General features: G+C 38.2%; 1 pseudogene; it reads left to right on the top strand.

Annotated features, from left to right (window-relative positions):
* The first annotated feature begins 933 nt into the window (after positions 1-933).
* On the top strand, positions 934-1,656 carry LOC133758658 (aprataxin-like; annotated as a pseudogene).
* The last annotated feature ends 15,746 nt before the right edge of the window (positions 1,657-17,402 follow it).

Below are 17,402 nucleotides of genomic sequence, written 5' to 3'. Positions count from 1 at the left end.
ACAGCATGCAGAACTGTAATGTCACACATTGTACACAGAAATGTATGTCCAGAAATTCTTCCATATTCTTGTCTCCCCGTGGGTTGAGTCATGATTGTACCCCAAAGTTGAGCTGACTTAGTGAGTGGCTATTGAAATAGGGCTCAGTGAGTGGTGTCATAGGAGCACTGAGTTTGCTAAGATTGTAAGTAATCTCAATTGTATAGCATAGCAAGGATTCTTAAGTGAGTGATAGAAGTGATCACCTGATGTGGTGAAAGAGATCAACATTGAGAGTTAGGAGACCGCACTTTCGGTTAAAGTGTCATGGACTGCATCTATGCCCTTAGCCCTCACCTCAGCTTTCTGTGCCACAGTTCTCTCTGTAAGTCTTCATTTTGGAAATGAAATAATCCTCACAGTAACTGCATTTTCCTCTAGGCTGTGTTAACTAGAAAATTCATTAATTCACTTAAGAAAAGAATCTTCCCCTTACAATCACCTAAAATATGTGCACACACACAAAAAATGAAAGATTATTTATCTGCCTCAGACAGGTACTATTATAATGCAAATCTTGGGTATGAATGTACTAATATTTTTATTAATAGGGACACACTGACAGATCTTATATGTGCTAAAAAAATTAACAATAACAATAATAGTGATGAGCTACAAAGTAGTGTGTGTTCCAGGTGCTTATTTCAATTGCAAGCATTATCTCATTTCTTTCACAATAATACAACACATTTATAGTTCAGGAAAACAGGACTCAGAGAATCACATGGCTTGATGAAAATCAGAGTGGTGACATGCTATTTCTTGACTATCAGCCTCATACTTAAAATATGGTTCCAGTGAACCTAAGAGCAGTCTCCATCAGCATCACTCAAGAGCTTGTTAGAAATATACGTCATTAACATGATTGCAACCTTATCCATCACCTAAAGAGTGATGATGCAGGAATGCTGGTTGGTGATACAGGACGGCAGCACTAGCAAATCAAACTTCCACATTTGGAAGCAGTTGAGATTGAATGCAGCCCAGAGACTCAGATCATTGATAAGAAATGTTCTCAACAGCAAGTACAGTTGAAAGCAGAATGTTACAAGGGCTATGTCAAGGTAAAGGAAGTAGGGGTCAATCCCACCAGCATTGACTCAGTCATCATTGGGAAGAATGAAAAGATGCAGCTGCCAGGTTATCCACATGGTAAATGAGGACAAGGCAAACAGCTCATAAACACAGAGGAAAGAGAGAGCAAGCAATGGAGATTCCATTGAAAGGCATGCTGCCCAGGAAGCTGAGCCTGGGACAGGACTTAGACTTGGGGAGCAGTCCTAGCCAAAGCTCTGTGTCCCAAAAGAGTGGGAAAGATGCATCTACCAATAAGGAACCACTTGGCCCCAAGAATCAAAGCTTTAAGATTTCGATGCAGGATGCCAAAATACAGGTTTACAAAGATGAGCAAGTAGTAGTGATTTAGGATAAATACCCTAAGGCTTGTCACCACTGACAGTCTTACCATGGGATACATGACCAGGGAACACCTTGAATTATTCAAACATTCATGAACCTGGAGGGAAAGGTATTGCAGATTTTGGTGGGTCTAGCAAACTCTGCTTAAAACTGGGCTCCAATGCCATTCCCAGTGACCTTTTCGGATGGGGCATCTGAGCTCTTGAAGATGCTTCTTTGTTGTCATTCCCAAGCTGAAACAGCATCTCAGGAAGCGCTGGATGAAGTTATTTTGTAGAATCTGAAAGTGTGTTGCAAGTATGGCCAACTGTGTGCAGTGAACTAATGGCACCTGTTCTGGGCTGTTTGTGAGCTTCTATTCGTTTTCATTTCTTGATTTAAAGAGCTCAAGGAACTCAACAACCACAAAATCAACCATCAAGTTAAGCAATGAGCAAAGGACATGAACAGGCATTTTTCAAAGGATGAAATTCAAACGGCCAACAGACATATGAAAAAATGTTCAGTATCACTGGCCACCAGGGAAATGAAAATAAAAACCACAATGAGGGACCGGCGCTGTGGCACAGTAGGTTAATACTCTTCCTGTGGCACCAGTATCCCGTATGGGTGCCGGTTCTAGTCCCAGCTGCCCCTTTTGCAATCCAGCCCTCTGCTGTGACCTGGGAAAGCAGTAGAAGATGGCCCAAGTGCTTGGGCCCCTGAACCCGCATGGGAGACCGGGAAGAAGCACCAGGCTCCTGGCTTCAGATCGGCACAGCTCTGGCAGTTGTGGCCACCTAAGGAGTAAACCAACAGAAGGAAGACCTTTCTCTGTCTCTCCCTCTCACTGTCTGTAACTCTACCTCTCAAATAAATAATAAAATCTTTTAAAAAAATATAATGAGGTTTTACCTTAATCCAGTTAGAATGCCTATCAGCTGGGGTGCCATTGTGACAAAGTGGGTAAAGCCACCACCATATGGGTACCAGTTCAAGAACCAGTTGCACCACTTCCAATCCAGCTCTCCACTATGGCTTGAGAAAGCAGTAAAAAGTGGTCCACGTGCTTAAGCCCATCCACCTGTGTGGGAGACCCAGAAGAAGCTCCTGGCTCCTGGCTTTGGATCAGCTCAGCTATGGCCATTGCAGTCCTTTGGGGGAGGGAACCAATGAATGGAAGATCTCTCTCTGTGTGTGTGTCTTCCTCTGCCTCTGCATATGCCTTTGCCTCTCTATAGCTCTGCCTTTCAAATAAATAAAAAACTCTAAAAAAAGAATGGCTGTCAGCCAAAAATCAAAAAACAATAATGGTGAAGATATAAGGGAAAAAAATACACTAATGCAGTGTTGATAAATTGTAAACTAGTACAACCACTATGGAAGAAAGTATGGAGATTCCTCAGAGATCTGAAAATAGATCTACCATATGACCCAGCCATCCCACTCTTGGGAATTTATCCAAAGGAAATTAAATCAGCATATGATGGGGCCAGTGCTATGGCGCAGTGGGTTAAAGGCCTAGCCTGGGATGCCAGCATCCCATATGGGCTCCAGTTCTAATCCCAGCTGCTCCTCTTCCAATCCAGCTCTTTGCTATGGCCTGGGAAAGCAGTAGAAGATGGCCCAAGTGCTTGGGCCCCTGCACCCTTGTGGGAGACCAGGAAGAAGCTCCTGGCTCCTGTCTTCAGATTGGCACAGCTCCAGCCATTGTGGCCATCTGGGGAGTGAACTAGTGGATGGAAGACCTCTCTCTCTCTGCCTCTGCCTCTGCCTCTCCTTCTCTCTGTGTGTAACTCAGACTTTCAAATTAATAAATGAATCTTTAAAAAAACAAATCATCATATGAGTTATCTGTACCCCCATGTTTATTGCAGCTCAATTCACAATAGCTAAGAAATGGAATCAACCCAGATGCCCATTAACTGAGACTGGATAAAGAAAATGTGATATATATACTCATTATGGAATACAACTCAGCCATAAAGAATGAAATTCTTTCTTTTGCAACAAAATGGTTGCAACTGGAAACCATTATGCTTAGTGAAATAAACCAGTCCCAAGAAGACAAATATCATGCTTTCCTTGGTTTATAGTAATTAATAGAGTGCCAAAATGCAATATTTGGAGTGAAATTGACATTTTGAGATTTGATTATTTAAAGCCTTGTCTATACTCTTGAGGAACATTGGTTTTTCTGTGTACAACTTGTTGAACTGTTTATTTGTTGAAGGGTCAAGCTTGTGATTATAAAATAAACTAAATGCATGTCATTGTAAAAATCAAAAGGGAAAAAAGGAAAGAGAGAAAGAAAGAAAGAAAGAAAGAAAGAAAGAAAGAAAGAAAGAAAGAAAGAAGAAGAAAAGAAAATGGGAGTAAATAAGGAAGAGAGAATAGGCTGGAAAGTACAATAATGCTCTTAAATCTGTAAATATGAAATGCCCAAAATTTGCTCACCTTATAAAATTTTAAAAACTAAAAAAAAAAAAAAAAGAAATGCACATTATTGGCTCCTCCAACCAGGATGCCTAGAATTGTGACCCAAATTTCGTGTTTTAATGAGTCTTTTAGTGACTCATAGGGATTCATTATTAAGGAATTTTTTGCGAAAAGCTGTGCCATTGTGATTGTGGCATGAAGATCACCCCTTGTTAAATGCTATAAAGAATAGCCCTGAATAAAAACTTAACACTGAAAGAGAATGCTGAGGAACAAAACGTGCTGAATTGAGGAAAACTGTGATTTTGAGAAATGGGATGATGATACAAGGGGTCCAGAAAATGGCTAGATGCAACTCATTTTTTCACAAGATGTATTTATTTATTTGAAAGGCAGTGTTACAGAAAGAGATGGCGGGGGGGGGGGATATATATATAGAGATAGATCTTTCACGCATAAATGGTTTACTCTTCAAATGGCCGCAATGGCTGGGGCAGGGCCAGATTGAAGACAGGAGTCAAGATCCAGGAGCTTGATCTTGGTCTCCCATGTGAGTTGCTGGGAACCCAGTACTTTGGCCATCTTCTGCTGCCCTCCCAGGCATGTAAGCAAGGAGCTAAATCAGAAGCACAGCAGCCATGACTCCAGCCAGCTCTCATATTGGGATACCAGCATCACAGGCAGCCTTAACCCTCTGAGCCACCATGCTGGCTCCCACAACCTATTATTTTTGGATTGATTTTTAACTTTTGACTTGTAAAGATGTATATATTTTTGTAGGAAGTTGCAAAAAGAAGACAAGTCCCATGTACCCTCACCTAGCTTTCTTCATGGTTACATCTTTACATAACTAAGGTAAAATTATAAAATCAGGAAATTGGCACTAGTACAATATGCACAAGTAGTTCTATGTCACATTTATCACATTTATATATACACTTAACCATCACTACAATTAGATACTGAACTATTCCCATCCCTGCAAAGATCTCAAGTTACTCTGAGAATTATAAGCATTCCCATTCCCCCAACAGAAAGCATCTCTAACCCCTGGTAACCACTACTCTTTCATCTCTATAATTTTGTAATTTAAAGTATGCTATATAAATGGAATCATATAGTATATGAACTTTTAATAATTAACTTTTTTCTACTCAGAAATTCTCTTGATATTTCTTCCAAGTTGTATATATTCTTTGTTTATTCCTTTTTATTACCGAGAGGTATTCCAGGCTATGGAAGTGCCACACGGTATATTGTCATCTGCACATGTTCTCCCACATCTCTTTTTCTTATAAGAACACTAGTTTTAGGAGAGCAAAAGCCCCATCTACTTTAGAATGGCTTCATCTTGATTATATCTTCAAAGATCCTATTCTAAATAAGATACACATTCTGAGTTCCTGAGGTCTAGAATTTCAACATTTCAATATTTCTTTTTGGAGTTCATGAATCAATCCACAAAGACCTGTGATTCTAAAATTATTTATGCATATATGAAAAATGTGTGCCTTGGGTTTGGATCACGTAGAAATATTGGCAGCATGGCCGGCGCCGCGGCTCACTAGGCTAATCCTCTGCCTTGCGGCGCCGGCACACCGGGTTCTAGTCCCAGTCAGGGCGCCGGTTCTGTCCCGGCTGCCCCTCTTCCAGGCCAGCTCTCTGCTGTGGCCAGGGAGTGCAGTGGAGGATGGCCCAAGTGCTTGGGGCCTGCACCCTATGGGAGACCAGGATAGGCATCTGGCTCCTGCCATCGGATCAGCGCGGTGTGCCGGCCGCAGCGCGCCAGCCGCGGCAGCCATCGGAGGGTGAACCAACGGCAAAGGAAGACCTTTCTCTCTGTCTCTCTCTCTCACTGTCCACTCTGCCTGTCAAAAATAAATAAATAAATAAATAAATAAATAAATAAAAAGAAATATTGGTAGCTCTACTTCAAAGTGTTTTGTAAGCCTCTGCTGAATTACAAAGTTCCTGGGGAATTGTAGAATGCTATGATTTTGAGATGAAATTGATTAGAGATTGTGTTTAGTTTCTAAGCTTTGTGATCCATATATTCTTTTAATTCTTCTTATTATTTAAATATAAAAATATACTTTATGACATTACAATGGGCCCATCTTATGCTGTGCAAACATAATTTGAAGCTTTGAAGAACAGTCTTTTGGTAACAAACTTTTGCATCTGTTTTGTGAGAGAGAACTTATCAGTACTAAAAGGTTTCTTGGCAACTGAGCTATTTTTACCTACAGAGAACTGAAGAGTGGCTGAGGGTATTTAAAACAGAGTTCCAACTGTTTGGAATTAGGAGTCCATGTCCTTTTTTAATGTCTTCCTTGACACCTGCCTCGTACTGGATCAGCTCTGAGTCCTGCTCTCCATTAAGCAGTCACCGCATGGCCTCTCTGCAGGCCTGTGGAAGCTGTCAGCAGCTCCTGCCACTCAATCTGTGAGATGCTCAACAAGTGCTTGTCGAATGAGAGGGTATTGTGGAGAGGCAGCAGAGACTCCCACCGTGGAGACGCTCTGCAGTTTACTTCCATTATTTTCCACAAACAAATCCTTAACACCAACATAACATAGTGGCATGATAGCATGCATCTGTAATAAACCCTGGCTCAGTTAACAACTTTGGTGGTGGTACTGCAGCAGTTATCTTAGTCTCTAGTGTTCAGTTTCTTAGTTGGCAAAATTATAAAATAATACCCACCCAGCTAGCTTTTTGTGGAAATCCCTTGGTACAAGACTTGCAATGTAGGTCAGATTTGGGGAATAAGAGTAGAGGAATTCTCCCTTTGATCTTTCTTTTTATTCCTTCTCCCGTTCCCTTTCACACCATCACCTAGGAACCACTGATTGTTTTTATAAAGATGTAAGCACCTTGTTCTATTTCTATCTCTCAAACCATGAAATATCCCAGTGTTCTGAATTTCTACCCTCAAGAAGGTGGCACATAATTAAGAAAGATGGATGGAATTTTCTCAGACTTCATCATTGTTGCCATCATTACATCATTATATTCTAACATTATATCATTACCTAAAAACATGACATCTTTGTAACTGTCATGTGCTCATCACTCTCATCAACAATAACTAAAGCTTCAATTTGTTAAACATTTTCCATGATCCAGGCACTGTGCTAAAAAAATGGTATGGGTTGGGGAACTCGTTTAAGCATTACCATAACCCTTGGATTTATGTACTCTTCTTTCCTGTCAAAGTAGAAGCAACAATGCAATATTCATGTTGTAGTTAGACCCTAAACCGTAGCAGTCCATTACAGAAATGAAATTACTGACTCTCAATCCTTATTCTACACTATAATAGTTGTGTCACTGGGGACATGTTATTTCATCACTGTATTTTATTATTCTCAATGACTATGATAAGATTACATCTTCATAGGAATATTGTGGAGATTAAATGAGTTAAAGGAATATAGCACTAGGAATACATTTCATAGAATAAAGATTCCATAAATGTTTGCTCTCTATTCTCCATCTTTTAGATTAGGAAACACATTCAGTGGAGTTAATTGACAAGATTGAGGTTATACAATTTTTAATCAGTGAAGCTGAGTTTAACCATTAGTAATTTGATCCTACAGCTGCATTCAAAACCTCTACACTACACACTTAAGTAGAGTTTAATCACTAAACCCGTCAGCCATCAGAAAGCTGGCACAGTGCCATCTAAATCTAAGAGCTGGAGAGTGACACAAATGGTAGGGTCTCACAGGACATCCCTATGGGCTGGCGTGAAAGTGAAATACAACTCTGTTTGGAGATTTCCATGACACTCTCCAAACAGGGTGGAGACACACTGATTTAAAACCCTTCAAATCCTGGGGATTAAATTGCAAAGAAGGTCAAGAGCAGGGATATATGAATCTCTGGTTTGCCTTTTGAAACCTGGGCTCAGATGAAGTTTTAAAGGACAGAAAAAAAAAATCTACTTTGCCTTCTCTGTCCTCTTAGGTTTGCTAGACTGGACCTGAGGACAGCCTGTTCTGATTGTGGGTTGAGAGTGGACATTTGGGATGATATCATTTGCTAAACTGAATGTGGAATCCCATTTCTCTGTTGGATCCAGTCAGTGGTTGAACTGCACAGCCTGGGAACTAACTTGAAAAGCTATGTTCAGCAATGAATGGCATACTCCAACTTAGGTACTCATCTCTCAGCTATCTCTCTGCTACATGAGCCACAGCTGTGGCTGAGTTTTGACCCTGTGGTTTGATGAAAAATAAAAGCACTGGCTCAATATTTTGTGAGAACAAGCACACTTTTTTTTTCTTTTTTGTTATTTTTTATTATGCACATAGGCTTGAGCCAAGGTTTTCTGGGCTTAAGAGTGTTTCTTGTTTTTTCTGCTGTTGTTTTTTTTTTTTCTCTCAAACCTGGCACCCTGAGTATTGCATGATAGAGGTGATTCAGAAGCAATCTCCAAGACTTCTACTTGGGGGGTCTAACTGGACCTAAATGAAAACCATCATGGCAAGCCCTGGGGAAACTTGAAAGTTTGAAAACAAGCTTTGTAGTGGGGGCAGGTTGCCAGGAAACCTCCTTTTTGTTATAAAGAAATCAAGGTACCCAATTAGGTATCCCAGAATGCTGTGTTCTCAAAACCTCCAGAAAGTCATAGACCTTAAATATGACTTCAACATTTCACTTTTATATAAGGCTCTATTTTTATTCCAGAAATAAAGACAGTTATTTAATTATCTTGGGTTAATCCCCTTCACCTACGTGTTGAGCTCTGAATAAGTAAAAACCATGTCTGTTGAGTGAGGAAGCATATTCTCTCCCTCAAATCCTGCCTCATTCACTTTCACTGGCTCTCTTTTCACAACTCCTAGGCTAAGACTTGCCCATGTGGCAATTTATTTAGAGAGCTGACTTGGATTGATTTTTTTTACACTTTCCTAGAGGTTTGCTCTTGAAAGGCAACTCAGACTCAAGTTTTACAAACCATGCCTCAGACCTGTAAAATATGCTGGCACAAATAAGAGTTGATTTAAAGAGACTCTCACGTATGAAGCACAGATTTAATAGGTTACCTTATTCATTTGATCCTTTATTCCCCAAATGCTCTACATAATTGATAGGAGCCCATGATTACAAAATATCCTTTGCAAGTCTTTTTTTCTTACCTAGGCTTCCCAGTGTTGTGTGTGTGTGTTTTCCTCAGATATGGATGTTAGACTTACTATGTCCAATGTTTCTTTTGACATTGAAACTGTGGGGTTTTTTTGCCAGGCAGAGTTAGATAGTGAGAGAAAGAGAGACAGAGAGAGAGAGAGTTGTAGACAGTGAGAGAGAGACAGAGTGAAAGGTCTTCCTTCCATTGATTCACTCCCCTAATGGCCACTATGGCAGGCATTGTGTCCATCCGAAGTCAGGAGCCGGTACTTCCTCCCGGTCTCCCATGCGGGTGCCGGGACCCAAACACTTGGGCCATCCTCCACTGCCCTCCTGGGCCACAGCAGAGAGCTGGACTGGAAGAGGAGCAACCGGGACTAGTTCCTGGCACCACAACCAGGACTAGAACCCGGGGTGCCGGTGCCACAGGCGGAGGATTAGCCAAATGAGCCACAGTACCGGCCTGAAACTGTGTTCTTATATTTGATATTTTAGGACTTCTGTTCTACAAAGGCACTTCCTTAACCTTATGGAAGAAATATTAAAATTAAAAAACCTAGCATGCAAAGCAAAGCTTTTGCAATTCTCCCTGATTCCCAAGTAATCATCAATTTCATAGGATACTTTTAATTTCTAAACTATCAGTATTATTGTTCATAAAAAATATGAGAAAAAGAGGCACAACGGTAATGTGTAAGTTCAAAAAAAAGAAGACTATTTGGAGTTTTATCACAAAATCTTGCTCATTAACAGTAGAAAGCAATATGTGGATTGAAGGTACTCCCCCACACCCACCCTGCATCTTCTCTTACCTGCTCTCAGTTATCTCCTTTCAATTGTCACCTTCCTTTTGCTTCTATCCCCTTCTCCTTCTAGCCACTCTTTCTTTCCTACTTTTTGATGTCGGTTGTAAACAGTACTAATGTCATGTGCTTGATAATATGCTTGAATAAGTTAATGTGATAGCTAATGATTTATTGCCTAGCATCTCCAAATTCACCTATTTGTTGTATTTTGTAAAAGTGGATCTGGGCCCCTTCATGTTTTTCCTGTGTAGCTGCTGTGAATAAGTTTTATGGGTAGAAGTCATTTAAGTTTTGTGGATAATAGGGCCATTTCCAGAAGAGGGTATCCTCACGGTTTAACTTCTGCAACTTGGCTGGGACAATAGACATATGCACTTACACAAATGACAAAATTTCATACAGTTAAATAAGCACAGAAACACACATAAAAGTGTAAGTAAAATTGAGGAAATCTGAATAAAATTAGAGGATTTAATGTCAGTTTCTTATTTGTGATATTGAGCTATAGTTTTCTAAATTTTTACCAATGGAGGATGAGGAAAACTTTTTAAAACGTATAGTATCTTTCTGCACTTTCCTTACAACAGCAGGAACATTTACAATTATATTAAAATGAAAAATTTAGCTTGTAAAAAATATTGAATTCAAAAGAAATATTCTGTGGGTGACTGGTTTAAGTCATTCTGTTCTTATTTCTATTCGCTCAGAAATCAATTCCTCCTTAGAAAAAGGATTTATTGGGCTAGTGTTGTAGCATAGCGTATTAAGCCACCATCTATGACACCATCATTCCATATGGACACTAGTTCGTGTCTTGGCTACTCCACTTCTGATCCAGTTCCCTGTTAATGGTTTGGAAAAAAACAACAGAAGATGGTCCAAGTATTTGGCCCCTGCTACGCATATGGAGGACCTGGATGAGACTCTTGGCTCCAACCTGGCCCAGCCCTGGCTGTTGCAGCCTTCTGGGGAGTGAGCCAGAGGATGGAAGATTCTCTCTCTCTTTCTCTCTCTGTAACTCTTTCAAATTTTTTTGAAATGTTCTATTAAAAAAGAAAAATGATTTATCTTCTTTGGAGAAAGGAATCTCTTGAACTCTCTTCTAAACTAAGAGAGATGGGAACTGACTAATTTTGATGCTCTGCAAAGAATTTTCCCACCCTCCAATGCATGGATATGTATGTACTAGATTGTTGCACTGTTGAATTATCCTTGTTTGTTTCCGCCTAGCTTGGTAGAAAGGAGTCTTGAATTTGTATTCAAGAAACTTGAATTCATATGCAAGCCATGGCACAAACTTACTTTGCATTCTTATTCAAATAAAAAACACTCAGGATCCTTTTATAAACTTATGAAATTCAAGAAGATATCAGGACAAAAAATGACAATATTTGGTATAATCTTTCTCAGGTCTCCTACATCTAAAATATTATGACTCTGGACTTCCCTACTTGGAGATGTTCATTATGGGAACAAATAACCCTCCACATTTTGGCTTTGAGGAAAATAGTAGGCATCACACTTTATTTTAGAGCAGCAAATTTTTATAGACCAGATCTGGGGACATTCTCTCATCCCAAATTTCCATTAAATTATAATGAACAGTTTTTGGTAAAGAACCTCCAAAAGGCCCAGAGCTTTATTCCCAAGAATTGTTACAAAATATCATGTTTTATTACAGATTAGGGAGTACTGGGCTCATGGAAAGATTAAAAATTGGTATCATAATATAACCCTCCAAGAAAAGTGGAGAAAATTATGACTGAGAAGAAATTTGGGAAACAATGAAGTGGTTCTTGTGTTTATGCACTTTGAATTATTAGTTTTAAATCTACAGAGACAGCCTGGGAAATTCTGTAAGAAGAAGATCTGCTGATGAACAGGAAATTTCTGACAATGAATAGAAAGAAAATGTTTAAGAGAAGGCCTCTTTCAAGTAAATAGTTGAATTCTTTATTTATTGATGTCATATTATACTAAAATATAGGTAAGATAAAAATTATGTAAGAACCTCCTGGGCTAACACTGAAGATGCACAGACTTCTGAGTGTTCTCCAGGATCTATAGACTAAGAAATTCCCAAACATCAAGGAATCTGCACTTGTAATGAGCATGGTGTAGAAGATGCAATGCCTATTTCCCTACCACAGGACCAGTACTCCTTCCCCAACAGCCAAGAATTGACTGTGTTTCAATGACAATTGAGTTACTTTTCACGAATTTTCCCCAGACTGAAGAGAATTATATTGCCCAAGGTTGAGTGTTTTCCCCTATTCCTTACCCTAGAACAGTTATTATGCAATTACTAATTAATATGAAGGCAGGGTACAAAGACATAGCCCCAGTGTCCAGACTAAGGCAGCTCTGGAAGGCCATCGAAAACCACCAAGGGCTCAGGCCTCTGTTGCCAATGCATTTTATCTCAAGTTTTTTCTCTGCCTCTTTCTGCTTCTCTCATTGCCTTATAGGTATTTTTCTGAAAAGGACTTTATAGCAAACCACACACACACACACACACACACACAAACACACACACATTCCATCTCAAGGTCTGTTTTCTGGAGAACTAAATGTAAAATATACTACCAATGTTCAGTACTATTGGCAGGTGCTTGTTTCCAGGTTTAAGAAAAAATCAACAATAGCAAGAAGTTTCAGTCCTGGAACATCTTATAAAAGGCAATTTGAATTTTCCTGTATTTCCACCTATATTCTTGGGTTATTAAAAAGGAAGAGTAGAAGATCAACAGAAAGGACAAAAATAAATAGCATGGCTATTATGCATCCAGCAGATAAATGGTGATTACAGGAAGCATCAGTGAGAGCAAAGCAAGTAGAAGGAAAGTTAAGATGGCAGTTTTAGTAGAGCAAGAGCACATATGGCACAGGAAACAGTCTAAAGAGGTGCCTACATAGGGAATAGCATCCTTCCGTCATAGAAGGAAGGGGTGTGGAAACATCAGGAAGTATGAGTGATGTAAGAATTAGAATTACTGAAAGACATTCATGCTCATGTTGCTTCACTGAGAGACTTTTACTCTTACAGAGTTGCAGGTTTACCAAAAGAATCCTAGAAAAATGCACACATGCAATTATCTTCTCTCCTTTTTCACTTTCAGGATTCTGCTCTCTCAGGTTACCCTGAGAAAGATGCTATCCCTGCTGCATATGCTACTTCAACTTAGATGGGGAGGAATATTGAGCTGAGGTCAGCTAATTATACTTTCTCACTCAATGTCTTTGAAATAAATTTCCACCTATATTTCAATTGCTTCTGCTTTGTTTCATATAACTAGAAATAAATGTAAGTTTGATTATAAATTGTATTAGGAATACAGAACATAATATTCACAGAGCACTACTATCTGATGAGCATTCAAAATAGACAAAAATTGTTACATCAAGCTAAGAAGCTTCTGCACTGCAAAGAAAATACTCAATAAATTCAAGAGGCAACTGACAAAATGGGAGAAAGTTTTTGCAAAATTTTAGTTAATTATTGTCAAAAATAATAGCAAGATATCTGATACTGAAAATAGTCACACTTGGAAAATGTGGTAGACAGATAATATTAAATAACCCCAACCCCAATTCACTCAACAGGGAATAAACTTTCCAGACTTGTCATTTTCACTTCAACAAAGTTCTCTGCAGTTCTTTCATGATCCAAATAAATGATTATAAACACCTGCTCTTAATATTTTTCAGACCCAAAATAACTTTTTAGTTATTTATAAAGTGAAACCTTAAGTTTCAATATAATCACCAGTCAGGTGTTTGAACAGATATAAAGTACATGAAATGGAGAAAACTGTTTATCCTACAGTGCAGCTTGCCTTCTTCTGGAAATAAAATTATTGCAGTAATAAGTTTTTTAAATAAACTTTGTCTTGTCATTTAAATCTCCATATGTATTCTAAACCATATAGATTCTTTCTTTGCCAACAAGGTAGAATATTGTAAGTACGGGCATTCACCAATAAAACCAAGTCAAGAAATCATTATAACCCATATCTGACTAGAATTTTAATTGAAATGTCTAAAAATGACAACAATTCTTTATTTTTTGCGCTTCTACAAATTGAAGGATTCATTATCTATAATTTACTTACCATTGTTTGTGTTTTACATGTTTGATTCTCTTTAATCAATGTAGAAGACTGTGGAACATCCCAATCAATCAACAATATATTATTGTTTATGTAGTCCTTCCACATTGATTCTGAACTTGGTCATGTGAATTGATTTCACCAGACATTATTAGCAAGCATGGGGAAAGCAGAAATTTTGATAACTGCCAGTGACTAGGGCCTTTTCTCTTAAAATTTTCCATCCTTTTCTTTAAGTCCCTGAATGTTTTCATGTAAATAGATTTGGCACCCCTTCTAGAGAGTATATATGAAGAGGGAAGAGAAAAATAATGATGATGATGATACCTGGCTAGGAAAACAATGTGATCAAAGAATTGACTAGATTTGTTCCAGACATCACAGCTGTGATAAGGAGCAGAGTGTGTGAGTGAAGAAGATATGCTGAACCATCCAGCCCCAGGAAATACTATGTTAATCAAAGTCCCACCCAAGAGATCCCATTCTTGAATTTACAGTTGTGAGAAGTAATAAACTGTTGTTATTATTATAGGCCACTACTTGTATATGCGATTGAAATAACCTTTATGACACTTGAGATTTGTACTTCCATGATAATTTTATGCAAATGGTGAAAGAGAAGCAAAATTGTTATTTAACTTGCCAGGGATAGGACAGATGATAAGCAAAACAACCCAGTTTCCAATCTGGGCATTTGTGCGTTAACTAAGTATCCTAGGTTATTTCTTTAAGAGAAAGGTATTTATGTTGATAAAACTAAGAAAGAGTAAGACATTTGAAAATGTTTACTAAAATCCCTGTGCTGTTTTAAAAATTTTGAACACATTTAACTTTCATGCTAACCCTGTGACAAACTTCCAGACTATGAGGAACTTCCAGAAATGTTGATTAATTGGAAAACTTCCATTTTTTAAGCTTTTTTTAGGCAACAGATTAGCTATTATATTTTGCAGAATTTTATCCTCCTTAGTGTATATAAGATTGATCCCAGTGGCCATTGAAGAACTGTGCCCTACCTTATCCAAAGGTTAGGCAAATGACTTAACCATGGAAATTTAAATATTGAGCACAGAATAGCACAAAAACAGAAGCATGGCTAAGTTCACTCATTGACATAGGGCAGAGTAAACATCAGAGCAACCATTCTCCTTTACCTATGGGTATCATGTTTCTATTCTGTGCGTGACTCTCTGAGGTTTGCCCATCAGTAACTTAAATGCTTTCCTTTTCTCTGTTAGTTATCTATGCTTGCTCTGTTGCATTAAAAAATTAAATATGAGTCTCATTAAACCTACAGAACCTATTCAGGGTTGCTCCTCTTATAAATGGCATATTTGGGATTCTAACTCGCATATTAAGCCCCAATTCTATGCTTTTGGCTGCTTTAATATTGGATGTGTCAGTGTTTAAATTCTCTAGGCTGAATACTGCTGGATTCTATGTTATTTAAAATCAGATAGTATCATAAATGGGCTCCATTCTTTTAACATACTGCAAAAATGTGTTTAAGATATGATTTAATTTAATGCAGTAGCATTTGTAAAGGTGGTTATGGAAAATTGGAAAGAGCATCAGACTTGAAGAGACTACATCTATTTTAAATTCTGCCTTGATATGTTAATGAGCTTTGGGGAAATCTCAACTTTTGAGTGTCAATTCCATTATATGACAAATGGGATTATTAATAATCATAGACTTGTTTGGAGTTCAGTGGCATCATGCATTCAAAACTGCTTTGTAATTTGGTAAGCATTCAACCAATATTTACCAAATATTGACTTGAGTGAAAGTTCTGTATTTTTAATAATAATAAATGACAAGATCACTTATTCACTCACTTGATCAACAAATTGAAGTTTTCACTCAGTCAATAAGCATTTCATATTAGAAAAATATGTTCACAAAGATGAATGAAACATAGACTTCCTGCATGAGCAGATCATACTGTTGGGGAGCAGAAGAAGGAAACCTTTCCATAATTAAATATGTCATTAAATGCATTATTACTGGAAAATATATTGTCATTTGGAAGTAAAGGATTGAGCCTTGACTCTTATTTAATAACTTTCATAAATGCTTTCCAGAGGAGGTTGATATTTCGTGAGGGCCTTGGAGGATAATGAGACAAAGTGAGTGAGTTTAAAGAAATTAATGAACCAAAATCATATGAGTAGGAATGCCTTGAATTACAGTAATCATTTACTAATTAACGCTTATTTCAAATCTAAACCTCTTTCTACTTTATCATTCACTCACCTCTTTCAATTCAGTGGTTCCAGGATGAAAAAAGAAAAAAAAATTACTCTTATGTTCTCTCTTACAATGGTAGAAAGAAAGAGGAGTAAGGCTACAGTGGAGTGAAGGCCCATATTTATCTAACTCCAGAAACTCAGCTGGATTAGATTGACTCTGGAGAAACATTTCAACCTTTACACATGGATTTTCACTGTCATAGTTCTGTTGACTTCCCCTTATCTGGTATATGAAAGAAATGACTCAAGTATGGAAAGGATGGAAAATACCTATGGCATCATTGGATTTGTCCTTTGCCAGATAGTATCATTCCCATGGAGATACTTTCTTAAGTAGACATTGTCTAGGCTGGGCTTCTATCCATACAGTGAGCTATCTTCTTTATGCCCAGAAGAAATGCTCTAACCAGTCTGGAAGCTGGCTGTCTAACGGGGTCACAATACTATGAGCAGACTCAGTTATGGTCCCAGAAGATCAATGGAAGTTCACAGCTCTTTGTATTCCCTAATCTCTAGCAATGTTTCTTCTGCCAATAGCATATTTAGAGAACATTATTGCTGGTCACAAATCACTATCCAATTCCTTGATTCTTAGCTATGGAGGGTGGGATTTTTCCTGGGTGGGGCAAAAAATTGCTCAAGCAATAACTGCAGTTTTCAGTATGTGGGGAATTAGTATTTTTTCCTTCCTTACAATATCTTCTCCAGATACTAGGACATGAAAAATATTACCACATACCAAAGAGAGTTAAAAATTTAAAAACCATGACTTGTGAGCTTACACACACATTGTTGCAGTATTTATTAAACTTGTTTTAAAAGGGAAAAAAGTTCTAGTTCCCCAATCTATACATAACTAAGCCATACATTCCTAAAGTATATCCTCGAGTGTATCTTATAGGAATATGTTCTTGATTCATGGGAATAATTAGCTAAGAAGAAGGGGGGGAAGCCCTTTATCCCCCATTGAGGTAACAAATGAGCCACTCTTTAGTTACTTGATGTCCTCTAAGTCCTTCCTTATGCTTGAATTTGGAATAAACAGGTTCAATATTTATAAATATGGAGCATTTGACACCATTATTTTATCACTGTCTATTTATCACCCATTTTCACTTAGCATTTTCTATATGTCTACCACTACTCTAGACTCTGAAATGTAGACTAAATTCCTGCTCTCTCAGTTTTATATTCTAGGTGCTAAGAGAGACAACAGTCT

This window comes from Lepus europaeus, chromosome 4 (genome assembly GCF_033115175.1).
Source record: "Lepus europaeus isolate LE1 chromosome 4, mLepTim1.pri, whole genome shotgun sequence".
In the NCBI taxonomy this organism is placed as follows: Eukaryota; Metazoa; Chordata; class Mammalia; order Lagomorpha; family Leporidae; genus Lepus; species Lepus europaeus.
This window is presented reverse-complemented; position numbering and strand designations above follow the sequence as displayed.